This window comes from Glycine max, chromosome 18 (assembly GCF_000004515.6).
Source record: "Glycine max cultivar Williams 82 chromosome 18, Glycine_max_v4.0, whole genome shotgun sequence".
NCBI classification, from domain to species: Eukaryota; Viridiplantae; Streptophyta; class Magnoliopsida; order Fabales; family Fabaceae; genus Glycine; species Glycine max.
In genome coordinates, this window is record NC_038254.2 from 30824386 (window position 1) to 30842748 (window position 18363).

The 18363-nt window shown below is 39.9% G+C and overlaps 1 non-coding gene across 1 annotated transcript; it reads right to left on the bottom strand.

The window, feature by feature from the left end:
* Positions 1 to 289: 289 nt before the first annotated feature.
* On the bottom strand, positions 290 to 396 carry LOC113000323 (small nucleolar RNA R71). Its single transcript, XR_003265613.1, has one exon. It is a non-coding gene; the product is annotated as a small nucleolar RNA R71 (small nucleolar RNA).
* Between the last annotated feature and the right edge of the window lie 17967 nt (positions 397 to 18363).

An 18363-nucleotide genomic window follows, 5' to 3' on the forward strand; every position in this document is an offset into this window, starting at 1 on the left:
TGAGGATGTCCCATATGTTCTTAAAACTAGACTGATTCATTTGCTTCCAAAGTTTCATGGCCTTCCAGGTGAAGACCCACACAAGCATCTGAAAGAATTCCATATTGTCTGCTCCACCATGAAACCACCAGATGTCCAGGAGGATCACATATTTCTGAAGGCCTTTCCTCATTCTTTAGAGGGAGTGGCAAAGGACTGGCTATATTACCTTGCTCCAAGGTTCATCACGAGCTGGGATGACCTCAAGAGAGTATTCTTAGAAATTTTTTTCCCTACTTCCAGGACCACGACCATTAGAAAGGATATTTGGGGCATTAGACAACTCAGTGGAGAGAGCTTATATGAATACTGGGAGAGATTCAAGAAACTATTTGCCAGTTGCCCTCACCACCAGATTTCTGAGCAGCTTCTCCTCCAATATTTTTATGAAGGACTCAGTAACATGGAGATAAGAATGATAGATGCTGCCAGTGGTGGAGCCCTTGGAGACATGACCCCTGCTGAAGCCAAAAATTTAATTGAGAAGATGGCTTCAAACTCCCAGCAATTTAGTGCCAGAAAAGATGTTATTGTCATTAGAGGAGTGCATGAAGTAGCCACGATATCATCTTCATCAGCTGAGACTAAGAAGCTTGAAGGTAAACTAGATGCCTTGGTTAACCTGGTAACCCAACTGGCCATGAATAAAAAATATGCACCTATCGCCAGACTCTGTGGTTTATGCTCCTCTGTCGATCACCACACAGACCTTTGCCCTTCTGTGCAACAATCTAAAGCAATTGAACAGCCTGAAGCTTATGCTGCAAACATCTACAACAAACCTCCTCAACCTCAGCAGCAAAATCAGCCACAACAGAACAATTATGACCTCTCCAGCAACAGGTACAATCCTGGGTGGAGGGATCATCCCAACCTTAGATGGTCGAATCCTTCACAACAGCAGCAACAACAACAACAACCTTATTTTCAAAATGTTGCTGGCCCAAGCAGACCATACGTTCCTCCACCAATCCAGCAGCAACAACAGCAACAACCCTAGAAACAGCAAACAGTTGAGGCTCCTCCACAAACTTCCCTTGAAGAACTTGTGAGGCAAATGACTATGCAAAACATGCAGTTTCAATAAGAGACCAGAGCCTCCATTTAAAGCTTAACTAATCAGATGGGACAATTGGCTACACAGTTAAATCAACAACAGTCCCAGAATTCTGATAGATTACCTTCTCAATCTGTCCAGAATCCCAAAAAATGTGAGTGCCATTACATTGAGGTCGGGAAAGCAGTGTCAAGGACCTCAACTAGTAGCTTCTTCCTCATCTGCAAATGAACCTGCCCAACTTCACTCTACTCCAGAAAAAGATGATGACAAATTTAAAGAGTAAGTTACCTAACAATTTCTATGCAGGTGAATCTAAAGAGAAGCATCATATCCAAGGTAATTCTGATTTACAGAAGCAGCATATCCCTCTTTCATTCCCTCCAAGAGCAATTTCCAACAAAAAAATGGAAGAGGCAGAGAAAGAGATCTTCGAAACATTTAGAAAAGTAGAGGTAAACATACCTCTGTTGGATGCAATAAAGCAAATTCCAAGATATGCTAAATTCTTGAAGGAGTTGTGCACTAATAAGCGGAAGCTTAAAGGTAGTGAAAGAATTAGTATGGGCAGAAATGTCTCTGCATTGATTGGTAAATCTGTTCCCCAAATCCCTGAAAAATGTAAAGATCCAGGTACATTCAGCATACCTTGTATTATAGGGAACAATAAGTTTGACAATGCCATGCTAGATTTAGGAGCTTATGTTAGTGTTATGCCTCTGTCTATTTTTAATTCTGTATCTCTAGGTCCTTTGCAGTCAACTACTGTGGTAATTCATTTAGCTAATAGAAGTGTTGCCTATCCTGCTGGTTTCATAGAGGATGTCTTAGTTAGAGTTGGTGAGCTGATTTTCCCTGTTGATTTTTATATTTTAAATATGGAGGAGGGATTTTCTAAAGGATCATTTCCCATCATTCTAGGCAGACCTTTTATAAAAACTGCTAGAACTAAGATAGATGTATATGCAGGCACACTATCTATGGAGTTTGGTGATATAACTGTTCATTTTAATATTCTTGATGCTATGAAACACCCATATGAAGATCTTTCTGTATTTCGTGTTGAAATAATTGGCCATATTGTTGATGAATACATGACTGATCTTCATTCTAATATGCATGCTTGTCACTCTTCATGCATTGAATCTGAATTTGCACTTGATCATATGTCTGAATTTAATGCTGAGAGTGAATCTGAATTTGATATTGATTACATGTCTGGTGATGTTTTACCTCTTGAGATTGATTTTATAGAGTCAGATAGAACTAACCATGTTTTAGGAAGTACACATACCTCTGACTTTCTTTATGAGGTACAGGCTGAGAAACCATCTCTTTCTACCACTATTCAGCATTCCACACCAGAATTGAAGCCTCTACCATCGAATTTAAAATATGCTTACTTGGATGATAGCAAAAGTTTTCCAGTAATTATATTTGCCTCCCTTGTTGATGAGCAAGAGGAGAAGCTGTTATCTATTCTCAAGAAGCATAAGAAGGCTATAGGCTGGACCCTGGCGGACATTCCTGGTATTAGCCCATCCACATGTATGCATTGAATAAATTTAGAAGATGGGGCTAAACTAGTAAGACAGCCACAGAGAAGACTCAACCCGGTGATTCTTGATGTAGTGAAGAAGGAGGTAACCAAGCTTTTGCAAGCTGGAATCATTTATCCTATCTCTGACAGCCAATGGGTGAGTCCCGTCCAGGTAGTCCCGAAGAAAACCGGCCTCACCGTGATAAAAAATGAGAAGGAGGAGCTGATTCCTACTCGGGTGCAGAACAGTTGGAGAGTCTGCATCGACTATAGGAGGTTGAACCAGGTTACGAAAAAGGACCATTTTCCACTGCCATTCATTGACCAGATGCTTGAACGCCTGGCAGGTAAATCTCACTACTGTTTCCTTGATAGTTTTTCTGGTTATATGCAAATCACTATTGCTCCTAAGGATCAAGAAAAGATCACATTCACCTGCCCCTTTGGCACTTTTGCCTATAGGAGGATGCCTTTCGGCCTGTGCAATGCCCCTGGTACCTTCTAGTGGTGCATGATTAGTATTTTTAGTGATTTTTTAGAAAATTGCATAGAGGTGTTTATGGATGATTTCACTATATATGGATCCTCTTTTGATGTTTGTTTGGATAGTCTGGAAAAAGTTTTGAATAGATGCACTGAAACTAACCTTGTTCTAAATTTTGAAAAATGTCATTTTATGGTTGAGCAAGGTATAGTTTTAGGCCACATTATTTCCAATAAGGGCATTGAAGTAGATCCTGCTAAAATTTCTGTTATTTCACAATTGCCTTACCCCTTTTGCATGCGAGAGGTGCGATCTTTTCTTGGTCATGCAGGATTCTACAGGCGCTTTATAAGAGATTTTAGCAAGGCACCTGATTGGACAGCCCCATTTGAGCTAATGTGCAATGCATCCAATCACACATTGGGGGTTGTCCTTGCTCAAAAGATCTCCTTACTTCAGCTTACTTCCTTTCCACCATGACTTAGGGAGTTTTTCTTTTCCTATCTCCTCCTCTACTTTTATTACATTTGTCCGATTCTATTTGATGGTTTAATTGCTTTTAATCTTTTAATTGTGCTACATTGAGGACAATGTGTTGTTTAAGTATGGGGAGGGGGGAGTGTTCTTTGGTTTTGGTTTTGCTAGTTTTGGTAGTTTTGTTAATTTTGTTAGTTGTCTTAAATTTGTTAGTTTTGTTAGTTTTGTTGGGTTTCTAGTTTAATATTTTAGGTCAATTCTGTTTGCATGTACAACTTTGTATATTTTTCTTTGAATTATAGGATATGTTCAAGAAATGGGTAATTGTTCTGAAAATAAAAGTCTCTTGACATTTTGTGATTTGAAATCCTTGTTTTTCCTCTACATGCCATGATAGTTTTGAAAGCTCAATTTGAAAGTGATAAGTTTAACTTTGTGAGAATTTGAGCCATCCATCATCATAATCTATTGGTGTGTTTTGCGCCATTGATTTCTTGCACAATAGCCCTGGCTTGATTCTTGTTGATGCTTCCTAATTCACATGCATATTTGGAAATGATTTAGGCAATTTTGTTCTTATAAGCCTTTAGCCAAATGGACCTACCCTGAATTAATTCCTTTGATAGCCCCTTCGAGCCTATGTTCCCCTTTCTTTGTTTTGAGCTCATTACAAGCCTTAAGTGAAAAACCATGATATCACCTTACCCTTAAGGAATTTTGGTGCTTTGGAATTGTTTTGGGAATAAGTGTGGGGGGTATGCTTCATTGGGAGATATGATTTTTGGCCTTGCTTAATGTATATATATATATATTGCCTAGTTCTTGCTTTAATCTTCAAATTCGTACTGTTTAAAAAAAATGAAAAAAAAATTTCAGTTGCTGCAAATTCTGCAAATGCGTACTATTCAAAAAAAAAGAGAAGAAGAAAAGAAGTGAAGTTGAATAAATGAGGTCTTGTTATGAGGACTTGATTTGGGAGCCTTAGTTGATTTTGTTGATATTAGAGGGTTTGGGTTTACTACTTGTGCTTAATTTCCACTTATTCCCCATTGCTCCCCTATTCCTTTGGGATTTAGCTACTTATTCCATATTTTTTTCCCTACCTTGTCCTTGGCCCCATTACAACCTTTAAAGACCTTTTGATCCTTATGTGCATGTGTTTGTCAATTTTAGAATTTGGCCAAGTCTATGTGGTGTTTGTTTTCATGGGTGCTTCGAGGGTAAACAGTAGCCTAGACACTTGAGAGATAGAGTGTATATCTTGTGAGGCTTTATCACTTTTCATTCTTGAGCTGATTAACTATTTTGCCATGATTGGGTTGCTTGGATGATTTTCACAAATGTCTTGACTCTTTGGATCTCTTCATGTTAGATGTTACCCATTTCTTTCATTCCTTGATGTTCATTGAAAATTATGTAAATGTTTTTGTTTGTCTCTCTTTGATATCCTTGGATTTTGTTCTTTATTTCATTTTGCCCAGGAGTGCAAAAGGCTAAGTATGGGGGGTTTTGATGTGCCATTATTTTCTCCTATTTCTTAACCCTTTTTGAACCATTCTAATTACTGATTAGTCTTAATTGTCAAATTAATTAGGCAGTTTTATTATTTGGGCCCATTCAGCTAATTTGATGTTTTTAATCTAATTTCAAGAATTAATGAAGCATTGGGCTTGAATCCAGAATTAGGCTTGGATTTGAAGAGGGCAGACTATTTTATTCTACAAAATTTTATCTTATCTAGACTTTATCTTATCTAGATATTATTTAGATTAGTTCTCATCTAGATATTATTTCATCTAGATCTTATCTTATCTTATCTAGATTTGATTTTATTTTATTTATGGGCTTGGTTTTAAAACAGATTTGTAAGCTTTGGGGCTGGAAAACTATATAACAACACCAAGGTTCTAGTTTAGGCCCTTCTCTCCCTCCCTCTCTCCCTCTCTCTCTCTCTTTTCTCTCTCCTATTTTCGTTTTTAGTTTTAGGCTTTTCTTAGACACTTTTTCTTTTTGCAATTCCAGTTTTGACTTTTCGTTTTAGGAATAAAATTCTGTTCTTCAATCTATAATTTCGTTTTCTATTGATTAATGGAAGGCTAAGTCTCCAGCGTTGCTTTCTCTTGAGGATGAAGCACAGTTCTCTTTGAGGTTCTATTATTACTGTTAAATTCTGTTCAGTTTTTCCTCTTCACTAATTACTCTGAATTTGTTGCTATTAATTCATGCATGCTTAGTGCTTGATTAATTGTCTCTGCGCTTAATTACGTTCATGCTTAATGATCGTTTATGATTAATTGGTGTATGTGTTGCTTAATCACATAATGAATGCCTTATGTTAAATTTTGCTTAGTAATTTAATTTAGGGTTGGATTAAGTGGTTGAACTGATAAAGGATAAACTCTCGTAACCTAGGATAAGAGACTTGCTTGTGAAGCAAGGGGAAGCAACGTGTTTTAATTCTGATATTTTATAATTCACATCTATTCGTTGTTTAATTTACAAAAGCAAACAACCCCCCCCTCCCCCAAATTCGTTACTGTTTTATTACTATCTATTATGAACATTTGGTTTATCATTACTCGTTTGGAAATGACCTAGGATCACTTCCTAGTTACTGCATTTTAATGTTTATTTGATTCGAGTACGACCTCAATCAGTTGGTCTCCCACGTTTTTCGTCATGAAGGTAGACCTGTCTGCCCTCTTCAAGGTCATCGCATGTGTGCTGAAAAGGGAAAAGAAAATTGGGAAGAAGTCTTGGTAGGTATGGTAAGAGCATTCGTTAGTTGGATCCCCCGATGGAAAGAAGGAGGGGCCGGAGTGTTGTGCTTGTGTGAAGGATTCCCAAACGTCCCCTTGATGGGAACAAAGGGTTGTATTAATTATAATCCCATGCTAGCCATAAGACAACTAGTCTACCCTATGAGAGGTGCACCGTCAGAAGAGATCATTGCACTTTTCATCGCACGGGGTTTCAATGAAGGCAATGCAAAAATACTTCAGAGAATCCATAAAGCGTGGGACACAGTGGAAAGGAAAGATAAGGAGCTTAGGGGAAGCAGCAATGGTGTCATCGACAACTATCATAAGTGTTTGAAGGCAAGGACACAAGGGATAACTTGGCTCCCAAAGCTAAAAGGTCCAAGTGGGAAAGAAGCTGAAGTCCCCGAGGAAAGTGAAAAAGTGCAAGCCTTGAAAGCAGAGCTTTAACGAACGAGAGTGATAAAGGAAAAGCTAAAGACGGCAGTCACTAGGGTTAGGAAAGAGTGTGACGAGCTAAGAGATGTCAACATGACTACGATCAAAGCATTAGAGCGAGAAACAAAGAGGGCCCGAAAGGAAGAATGGAGCAGGAACAAGTTCTGAAGGGCTCTATGGGGCAGTAGTAATGAGCTCAAGCTTAGAAGGGCCGAAAGGGACAAGTCAAGGGTAGAAAACGTGGTGTTAGAGGATAAACTGAAGGCTTGTCAAAGGTCAAAGAGAAGTTTGACCGAACAGCTGAGTAGAACGGAAGAGAGTATGTTGACAATTATTGATCAGTATAAAGAGAAAGTAAACCTAGCTACTAGTCATGGGTAGAGACTAGAAGATGAGCATGCGAAGGTATTGACTCTACAAATGAAAAGGGAAGCAAGAGAGAGGGTGATAGAATCATTGCACGGGGAAGCTATGAAATGGATGGATAGATTTGCTCTCACTCTGAATGGGAGTCAAAAGCTTCCAAGGTTGTTAGTCAGAGCCAAGGCAATGGCAAATGTATACTCGGCTCTCGATGAAGTTCATGGGCTTTTCGATTATTGCCAACACATGGTCGAACTGATGTCCCACATAATTAGCAACCGCTGAGGCGTTTGTGTTGTATCTATGCTTTGGTTTTGACAAGATAAACAATGTTGTTTCTTAATGAAAATGAGATTTGATTTGACCCTGTGTCTTTAATGAAATTTCTACGTGGGTTCAATACTTCGACAACTTATCATTATCATGCATTCATGTTTATTTCATTAACACATTACTCATTGCAGTTTTTTTTTAGCAGCCATAGGAAAAAAGTAAACACAATAACCAAAAAGAACAAACACGTTTTACGACACCCTTACCAAACACGTGCCAAAACCAAAATCATGAGTGAAATAGAGGAAGTGCAAGAGCAGATGAAGGCCGACATGGAGGCCATGAAGGACCAAATGACCTCCATAATGAAGGCCATGATGAGTATGAGAAGGATGATGCAGGACAACACAGCCGCAGATGCCACTACTAGCGTCACCGCGGAGGCGGATCCGACTCACCCATTCGGCATAAACCAAACAAGTCATCCAGTTCTAGACGTGGTAGGTGATGTAAGCTCTATTGGAGCTTGTAGGCCTAGGATCTTCTTCATCAATGGATTCCTCTGTTTCTTGGAAGATGAATGACAGTTGAATGGAGAAGGAAGAGAGAGAGGAGACGCCACTTCAAGGAGAAGATGAGTCTACAAGAAGCTCACCACCATAGGAGGCCATGGATAAGAGCTTGGAGGAAGAAGGAGATGAATGAAGGGAGAGGAAGAGAAGAGCACGAAATTTTATGCTCTAAAAGAGCTTTGAAATCTGAATTTTAATTTTCAAATGATCAAAGTTGGAAAAATGCACACATATAGCCTCTATTTATAGCCTAAGTGTCACACAAAATTGGAGGGAAATTTCAAATTTCACTTGAATTTGAAATTGAATTGTGGAGGCAAATTTTGGAGCCAAAATTTCACTAATTATGATGAGTGAATTTAAGATATGGTTCAGCCCACTAATCCAAGATCAAGTCCAAGATTCTCCACTAAGTGTGCTTAGGTGTCATGAGGCATGTAAAGCATGAAGGACATGCACAAAGTGTGACTATATGATGTGGCAATGGGGTGTAGCAAGCAAATAATCACCTCCCCCTCTAAAATTTAATTGGATTGGGCTTCTCCCAATTCAAATAAATTTATTTCTCAACACACACATCAAATATTCACTTAATGCATGTGAAATTACAAAACTACGGCTGATACAAAAACTAGTTTAGGTGCCCTAAAATACAAAGGCTGGAAAATCCTACATTTCTAGGGTACCCTACCTACATTATGGAGCCCTAAATACAAGGACCAAAATTAATGAAACCTTAATCTAATATGTACAAAGATTAGTGAGCTCAAACGTATCTCATGGACCCGAAATCTATCTTAAGGCTCATGAGAACCCTAGGGCCTTCTCTTGCATCTTTGGCCCAATCTTCTTGGAGTCTTCTATCCAATGCCCTTGGGCAGTAGGATTGCATCATTCCCTCCCCCTTGAAAAGGATTTGACCTTAAATCTAGAGGTTCTTGAAACTCATAGATTCTTTCCTCAACACCTGTAAAAAGAATAAAAACATATGTATTAGCGATGTTGGGTATTTTAGAGTACGGTAAGGACTGAAAACCCCTTTCCTGGTGTAGAAGCAAGCTTCATGATGATGAATTAAGTATGAATCAAGTAGTTTTGATGATGACAAAAAGCCCAAAAGAATGATTTCAAGATTGAGTCAACAAGTTCAAGATCAAGATTGATTTCAAGATTCAAGAAAAGACATCAAGAAGAATCAAGATTCAAGAAAAGATGAATTCAAGAATCAAGAGAAGAAATCATGAAGCAATAAGTCAAGACTTCACAAGGGAAGTATTGAAAAGGATTTTTCAAAAACCAAACATAGCACAATTTTGTTTTACAAAAGAGTTTTCTCAAATTTTTCTAAGTTACGAGAGTATATACTCTCTGGTAATCGATTACCAGTTTCATGTAATCGATTACCAGTGATAAAATTTGATTTCATAAAGTTTTAACTGAATTTGAAACGTTCGAAATGATTTTTAAATGGTTTATTCGATTACAATATATTGGTAATCGATTACCAGTGTATCTGAACGTTGAAATTTAAATTCAATTGTGAAGAATCACATATTTTCATAAAATGCATTGTGTAATCAATTAAATGGTTATGGTAATTGATTACCAGTGACAAGTTTTGAATAAAAGGTCAAGAGATTTAACTCTTGACATGATTTTCTCAAGGTTATAACTCTTCCAATGATTTTCTTGACCAGACATCAAGAGTCTATAAAAGCAATACCTTGACTTGCATTCAATAGACTTCTTCAACAACTTTTAAGAAACCTTTAAAACCTTTACTACCTTTACAATTCTTTCCTACTCATCTTTCTTCTTCTTCTTCCTTTGCCAAAAAGCTTTCTAAGTTTCTTTTTTTAACCTTTTTCTTCTGCATGTAAAAATTCGGTAGAAAACAAAAGTGTGCTATATATTTTCATTCTCTTCTCCCTTTGCCAAAAAGAATTCAACAAGGACTAATCGCCAAAATTCTTTTTGTGTCTCTCTTCTCCCTTTTCCCAAAGAATAGAGGGACTAACCACCTGAATTCTTTTGTGTCTCCCTTCTCCCTTTCCAAGAGAATTCAAAGGACTAACCGCCTGAGAATTCTTTGTCTTAACACATTGGAGGGTACATCCTTTGTGGTACAAGTAGAGGGTACATCTACTTGGGATGTTGTAACTGAGAACAAGAGAGGGTTCATCTCTTGTGGATCAGTTCAAGAGAAGGGTACATCCACTTGGTTGTTCAAAGAGAACAAGGGATGGTACATCCATTGTGGATCTTTGCTTGTAAAGGATTTTACAAGGTTGAAAGAAATCTCAAGAACCGGTGGTTGCTTGGGGACTGGATGTAGGCACGGGATGTTGCCGAACCAGTATAAAATTCTTGTGTTTGTCTTCTTCTTCCCTACACTTTTTAATTTCCGCTGTGTACTTTACTTTTACGCTTTACTTTTGTTTAAGTTACATAACTTAGTAGTAAAGCCTAATTGAATCTAGTAACATTAAGAAGGATAAGTTTTAATTAGTCAAGGTACATTAATAGTTAATTCAACCCCCCCCCCCCTTCTTAATTATTCCGAGGCCACTTGATCCAACACCTGGCCATCTTCCCATGAGAGAATATAGTTCCTAACCAACTCAATGAGTTGTGCTACAAGTATAGAAAAATATGGGAGAAACCTTTTGTAAAAGTTTGTTAAGATATTGAAGCCCCAAATTTCCCTTATACTTGGTGGAGTAGGCCACTCAGGAATGACCTTTATTCTCTTAGGATTCATGGGAAGCCCTTGATCACAATTTAAAAAGTTAAGGAAAGTAATGGAATAAAACATACCTTTTTCTTTATTTTCATGTTGATTATTCCTACAAAAAATTACAACAAACCTAAGGTGTCCCGCATGAGCACCTAGGTTTGCATTAAAACAAAAAATAAGAGCAAACCTACCTAATGAGTCCCTATGTACACAAATCATGAAGATGTTGGGTGCATGAGTGATTTTACAAAAGAGGGTTGCACCACTCAACACATTCATCATACCACCTGTCGCAACCTACCCTTCGGCGGGAGGGCGACGCGAGACTCACGGGTGCGTCTTCCATGAAAGAAATACGCGCGGAGTCGCCACCAACGTTTATTTGAGGAAAATGTCGGAAAAACGGAAAAGACGTGATCTTCGAACTTTATCTGAAAGGTTCAGGAGTTGTATTTACGCACGGGGAAGGTATTAGCACCCCACACGTCGGTCACAAGAGACGGCAGCCTTTAATCAAATATGCAAACATGACTTCAATTTATGTTATCTTCCCCTTTTTTTCACGTTCTTATGTCTTTTTATGCCTTAATATTTTTTTTTTTTATCTTTTTGTGGTCGACGAGGGTGTTTCCCTTGCTCCTACGTATTCCTCAATTGTGATAAGAAAATCAGACCTACATAGTTCTTTGAGAACAAAGTGTTTGGTTAAGTTATTTTTTATCCTTTTTTGCAAGATACGTTTTTATTGAATGAAAGGTCATTTAAGGTGTTGGACCATTAAACAATCTTTCAATTTTTTTTTGAAAAGAGAGAAAACATTAAGGCATTGGACCATTAATGATCTCTTTATTTTTTGAAAGAGTGATGCAATCCTATCCCGCAAGGGAATTGGGTAGAAGACACCAAGTAGATTGGGCTAGAGATCTAAGGGAAGAGCCTAGGGTTCTCATGAGCCTTAGGGTAGATTTCGAGCCCATGGGCTAAGTATGAGCCCGCTTATCTTTGTAAATATCAGAATAGGTTTTTCCTTCGTTTGAGCCTTGTATTTTGGCCATTCTAGTAGTATAGGGTTTTAGCCTTGTATTTCGGGGCATTTTGAGTAGTCTTTGTAGTAAGGACTTTTTTTTGTATTTTCATGTTTTTTGTCATGGGGGTGAGCTTAGCTATTATAGGGGGTGTGTAGCTAAGTTCTAGCTTCTCATCTCAAGGAGGTGAGCTTAGCTATTAGAGAGGTATGTATAGCTAAGCTCTAGCTTCTTTAGGAATCTTCTTAAGGAAGCTTCTCAAGGAGGTGAGCTTAGTTATGAGAGGGGTGTGTGTAGCTAAGCTCTAGCTTCTCAAGGAAGTTTTCTCAAAGAAGCTTCTCAAGGAAGTTTTCTCAAGAAAGCTTCTCAAGGAAGCTACCTAGTCTATAAATAGAAGCATGTGTAACACTTGTTGTAACTTTGATGAATGAGAGTCTTGTGAGACACAACTCAAAGTTCAACTTCTCTCCCTTTTTCTTCCTTCAATTTCGTGCTCCCCCCTCTCTCTTTCTCTCCCTCTTTCTTTTCCTCCATTGAAGCATCCTCTCCAAGCTTCTTATCCAAGGCCCATCTTGGTGGTGAAGCTCCTTCTTCCATGGCTTATTCCTTAATGGATGGCGCCTCCTCTCACCTCTTTTCCTTTGTCTTCCGCTGCATCTCCATGGTGGAAAATCACCATTAAAGGACCCCATTGAAGCTCAAAGATCAAGCCTCCATAGAAGCCCCACAAGCAAGCTTTCATCAAAGAGGTAATAAAGCTACGTGTTGATTTTAGGTTTTTAGAAATCCACGTTTAACCAATAAAAGCGGAAAAGACCATTTCAAGGCGTTGGACCTTAAAAATGGCTTTTTAGGTGATGACAAAAGTTTGATTTATGAATTGATTTTAGCCTTAGTTTCGCTTTGGTTATTAGTCAATTCAATTAAGAAAGAAAAATCCCAAAGAAAAATGTCCGATTGATTTTTTGATTATTTTTACTAAAAGATATTTTTTTATTATTTTGCCTCTTTTTTGGTTTTAAACGTGGTTACGGAATGACTGGTCGGAATTCATTTTAACAGAAATTAAAGGATGTTATAATACGAATGATCGGTGGAAATTTATTTTATTTTTGATTAGGCTAGAAAATGACTTAAATAAATGACTAAAGCACGTCAAAAGGGGATACGGAAAGTAAATGAAATAAAAATAAAAGCACGCGAAACAAATGAGGACCACTAAAGATACATAGAATGAATTGAGAAGTTCAATTTCAGGAACTTATCGGTAGAAGACCGAAGAACGACGAAGATCGAACGAAGAACGACGAAGAATGGTTGAAAATCTTCGCGAAATCACCCACGGAAACGTCACAGAAGCGTTACAGAAGTGCCTCGGCTTGGATTTTCTTCACGGAAACAATTTTTCTCACTAATTTTAAGTGAATCTCAGATACCAGGAGGGTTGAACATTTTTGTTCTGCCCTCCTCCTCCTATTTATAGGAAAATGAGGGAGGAGCTTGCCACCCAGCTCGCCCAGGCGAGCTAGGTTGCTTCCTCCAGAAGCCACCGCCTTCTGGAGAACTTCCTGGAAGGCCCAAGTGGGCCTGGTTGCTATTTGCACCCCCTATTTACTAAATACACCCCCTTGCCTTTTTTTGCTGATTCTATTTTCGTAACGTTACGGAAACTTACGAATTACGTAACGATACTTGTTTTCTTTTTGTAATGTTACGGAACCTTATGGATTGAGTAATCATCCCTTTTTTGCCTTCCGGAATGTTACAGAACTTTACGAATTGCGCACTAGCACTTCCTTTTAACTTCCGTCATGTCACGGAACTTCACGGATTGTGCTACAATGCTTTCTTTTGACTTCCGGCATGTCTCAAAACTTCACGAATTGCCTAACGATGGGTGCCAAGTACCTCGAAGTGGTCAAACGAGGGTCGCATCCCAACAACGGATGGTCCCCGGACGAAATTAGGGTATGACCGTTGCCCCTCTTTACTTGCTTTTATTGGAGATAAAAGGGAAGTAAAGATAAGACACTAATTTCGTTCGTGCGAAACACCATTCGACCGGTGAATCTCCCTGCCAGTAGAACCTGCAAAATTTTTGAAAGTTATCAGTACCGGCACATCATCCTCATACTGTCGAATTCGTTCCTCTTGGTTGACACAAGGCGCAAAATGACCATAATTTGTCTCTGCGTTCCACCAGACACGATCGCCTCTGGATGGCGAAAAGGTGTGGGGAATGACCATAATTTGTCTCTGCCCACCACTCGACTTACTATCCCTGAATGAAAAAGGGCGCAAAATGACCATAACTTGTCTCTACGCATTTATCACTAAACTTGCTGCTCCTGAATGACAAAGGGCATAGAATGACCATAACTTGTCTCTGTGCGTTTATCACTCATTGAGTCTTACAGATAGCAAAAGCGTGCGGATGACCATAATTGGTCTCTGCATGTCATCGGGCCCGCCGCCTCTGGATGACAAATGTAAAAAGTGCGGGACCAACTGGTTCCCGCATGTCATCGGGCCCGCCGCCTCTGGATGACAAAAGGTAAAAAGTGCGGGACCAAATGGTTCCCGCATGTCATCGGGCCCGCCGCCTCTGGATGACAAAAGGTGAAAAAGTGCGGGACCAAATGGTTCCCCACATGTCATCGGGCCCGCCGCCTCTGGATGACAAAAGGCGTAGAAGACGACGTCAGTCTCTGCATGCCATTGACCATGAGCGTGTCTGAATGGCAAAAAGGTGTGTGGAATGACCATAATTTGTCTCCGCATGTCATCGGGCCCGCCGCCTCTGGATGACAAAAGGCACAGAAGAGGACGTCAGTCTCTGCATGCCATCGACCATGATCGTGTCTGAATGGAAAAAAGGTGTGCGGAATGACCATAATTTGTCTTCGCATGTCATTGGGCCCGCCGCCTCTGGATGACAAAAGGTGCAGAAGACGACGTTAGTCTCTACGTGCCATCGGACACGACTGTGTCTGAATGGCGTAAAAGTGTGCGTTATGACCATAATATGTCTCCGCATGTCATCGGGCCCGCCGCCTCTGGATGACAAAAGGGTGCAGAAGACAACGTTAGTCTCTGCGTGGCATCAGACACGATTGTGTCTGAATGGCGAAAAGGTGTGCGGAATGACCATAATTTGTCTCCGCATGTCACATGACCGCAGGGTCAGTATGACAGAGATTGTGGGGTGGCCGACAAAAGCGAGGCTCTTGCTCCTACGTTTCCTCAATGAGGAACTCAGATCTATGTAGTTCTGGATAACTTGTGAGACTAAAATAGCCTCGGTGTTTTCTTCACTAAAATGCGAACATGCTTTAGTAAAGAAACAAAACTTCCAACTGATCAGAGCAACATATGCTTTTTGGATGAAAAACAATGTCTACCGGGGAAGGAGAGTATGCTAATGAAATCTTCTCATAACCATAAATGAGATTTTGGATGTTAGCATTCTGTTTCTAAATGACCATTTAGAGGAAACACTGGGTTCAACAAGAATAGAAGAAAAATCACTCAAAGTGTATCAATCTCACACAGGTAAGTGTTTCATCCTAATTCCGAACCATAGATATGTCATGACTTGATTTTGCAAATCATTTCCTATCAACTCAAAGATTACATGCGTGATCATGGATCAAGAGGACTTTTTCTTGGGAATGGTGTTTTTTTGGTGGGAACTTTGGCTTTGAGTGTTCTTGGCCTTTTCCTTTTCTGTTTTTGTTCAATGCGAGGTGAACAAGCCACCGACACACAGGATTTTGGTTGGCAATCGAAGGGAGAGGACCACTTTAGGTCGTGGTTTCCTTTCTTTTTTGTTTACTTGGTGGTAACTCTGTATTTGTTCAGATGTTGTCTGGTCCAAAGACCTTTATGCATATTTCTTCTATTTTCTTTCGATCCTTGATCAGGAATCTTCTTCCCTTTCTTTTTTTGCTTTCTCTCAATCTTTGATTGGGAATTTTCTCTTTTTGTTTTCTCCCACTCTTTTGATTGGAAACTTTTCTTTTTTTGTTTTCTTCCGAGGGCAAGGATTGACATTCTCACCCTGGGTCAAGGTTTATGGTAAGTTGGGATTTTGGCTCAAGGCTTGTAGAACGGCTGGACATGATATATGTTAGGGTTTGGTTTGGTTCAAGGATAAAAGGGGATGTCCCACATTATTTCCATGACACAAATGCAACAATGATGATTTGGAAATCTTATGCAAAACTAGTCATGCATGCACCTATGTGGACACTCAAGTGTCAAAAAATTTTGGGTCATGTGATGCTAGGGCTCAGTATTCATTTTCTCTATTTTAGTCAACCTAGTGTTTCCATAATATGTTCTTTTATCAATTTGTGCATTCATCCGAGTCTATTTTGGGTGTTCGAAAAAACTTTCACAGCATTTACCCTTCAGGCGTATACACATTTTTTCCAAAAACTAGTTATGATCAGTGAAAGAAAAGTCGGAAGTTATCTCTTTTCACAAGCATGTTGTTTTCTAGCTAGACAACTTTTTATTTTTATTTATTTCCTCTCTTTTTTTTTCTTCATTCTTTCCTTACTTGCTCTTTTTTTCTTTCCTTTTTTTTTCTTTTTTACCTTTCCTTTTTTAAGTTATTATCATTTATTCATTTTCTTTCCTCTTTCTAAAAGATCGTGCGAACGGGGGTGCATACTACCTACTTACGTCTAACCACGAGGTAAACGAAAAACGCACGAACTGGTAAGTCGCAAAAACGTTGACGAAATAACTGAGAGCCATGACGCAAAAAATTTCTAATAGAAATGAATGATAATAATAGTAATGTTAGTAACCATATAAACAAAACAGAAAATAATGGTGTCAACAACAATATAGACAATAACAGAAGATGTCAATATCTAACTAACAGAAAAATGTCAAAAAAAGTGGGGTGACCTCGGTCACGTGGCTCCGGTCCCTCTCAAGAAACCGAGCAAGTTCGTCATCTCCTCATCCATGCGGGCCTCCTCTGCATCGCCGGGAGCTTCTGCAGGCGCCTCCCCTGCTTGGGCCTCAGGCCAATCTCTGGGCCATGCGACCTCAGCCCTAAACTGATCTGGAGTAGGACACGCAAAAGGAATAAAACCCTGGCCCTGCTGACTGAGGCTGAGCTGGTAGAGACACTCATGTATCTGCACCTGTCCCCGGTGGTTGGCCGCCTGCTAGCAAACCAAGTGCTGTAGATAACGCTCCATGCCTAATGACCCAGTGGGATCAGCCTGATGAGGTGGTGGCGGTGCGTTTGCAGCCTGCGGTGCATCACCCTGCGCCTGCCTAGGCGTGCAATACTTCTCAATGAAGGCTCGGGTGATCGGCGGTCGGATCACCTTACTAGGAGTGACAGGAACCCCAAATGATTGGCAGAGGCTCGTGATCAATGCCGGAAACCCCAGGGCCCTGTTAGACTTATCCGAGTCTAGAAGGTGCCTGGTAGGTGGCATACCTGCAAATAAATAGATGGCGTCAGCAATCAACTAAGCCACGTGAATGCTCATCCGTGTCAGGATGGCATACACCAGTTGACACTTCGGCAGGGGAAGATCGGAGTTATGATCACTAGGCAAGACATTGCTGAGTAGCAATGTCATCCACATCTGGGTCAAGGTGGTCATGTTGGTGCACATGATCCGCACCCGTCTCCCTGCAGCGGTCTGGGCAAAATCCTGACCCGGTATGCATAATAGTTGGGCAATGGCCTCTTCGTCGAACACATCGGCCCTGTTCCTCCTCTAACTAAACTTGCACTCCTGGCCTTCCTCCAACACTAACAGGTCACCCAGGAACTGGCTGAGGGCATCTGCGTCAAAGGGAATCCAATGACCCCTCACCCATGACCGCATGTCTCGCACTCCCTCTTCTGTGGGCCAAACATTAGCATAAAACTCCAGGACTATATCAGGGTCAAACTTAGCCATGGGAGTGACTAGCGACGTCCAATGTTGGCGAGCTATCTCCTCCTGAAAATCTGTGTACTCATCGTCCCTGAGCTGGACGAGTCTCTCTCTATGGAATGACCATCCTTTGATGGCCTCGAAGCGCTGCTAGTGCTTGGCACTCCTTAAATGGTGGCTATCAAACTCGGGAGCGGCACAGGTCCCTTCAGCCGCGGCGTCTCTGCTAGATCTCTTCGTGGAAAGCTTTTTCGGAGCCATTTCCTACGAGGACAAACATTTGGAAAGTTAATTTACAAGGAAATACCAATCATTACGAACAAAAGCCAAACAACACTTATATGGTGCGAGTGTCAACATGCACTTTACAAAACAATCACATTGGGGCATGTGCTATTTTATGACACATATCTATATGCATGCATTTACACATACATTTTTTTTTTTGGTGAAAGGCATTTTATGACACACATCCATGTATGTTTTTGACAAGCATTTTCATGCTACATCCCACATATATGAACATTTTTGAAAGGCTCCTTATGCTACCTACTCACAAATATGCATATTTTGAAAGGCATTTTTTGCTACCTATCCAACATATACAAATTTTTGAAAGGCATTTTTGCTACCTATCCAACATATACAAATTTTTGAAAGGCATTTCTTGCTATATATTTACAC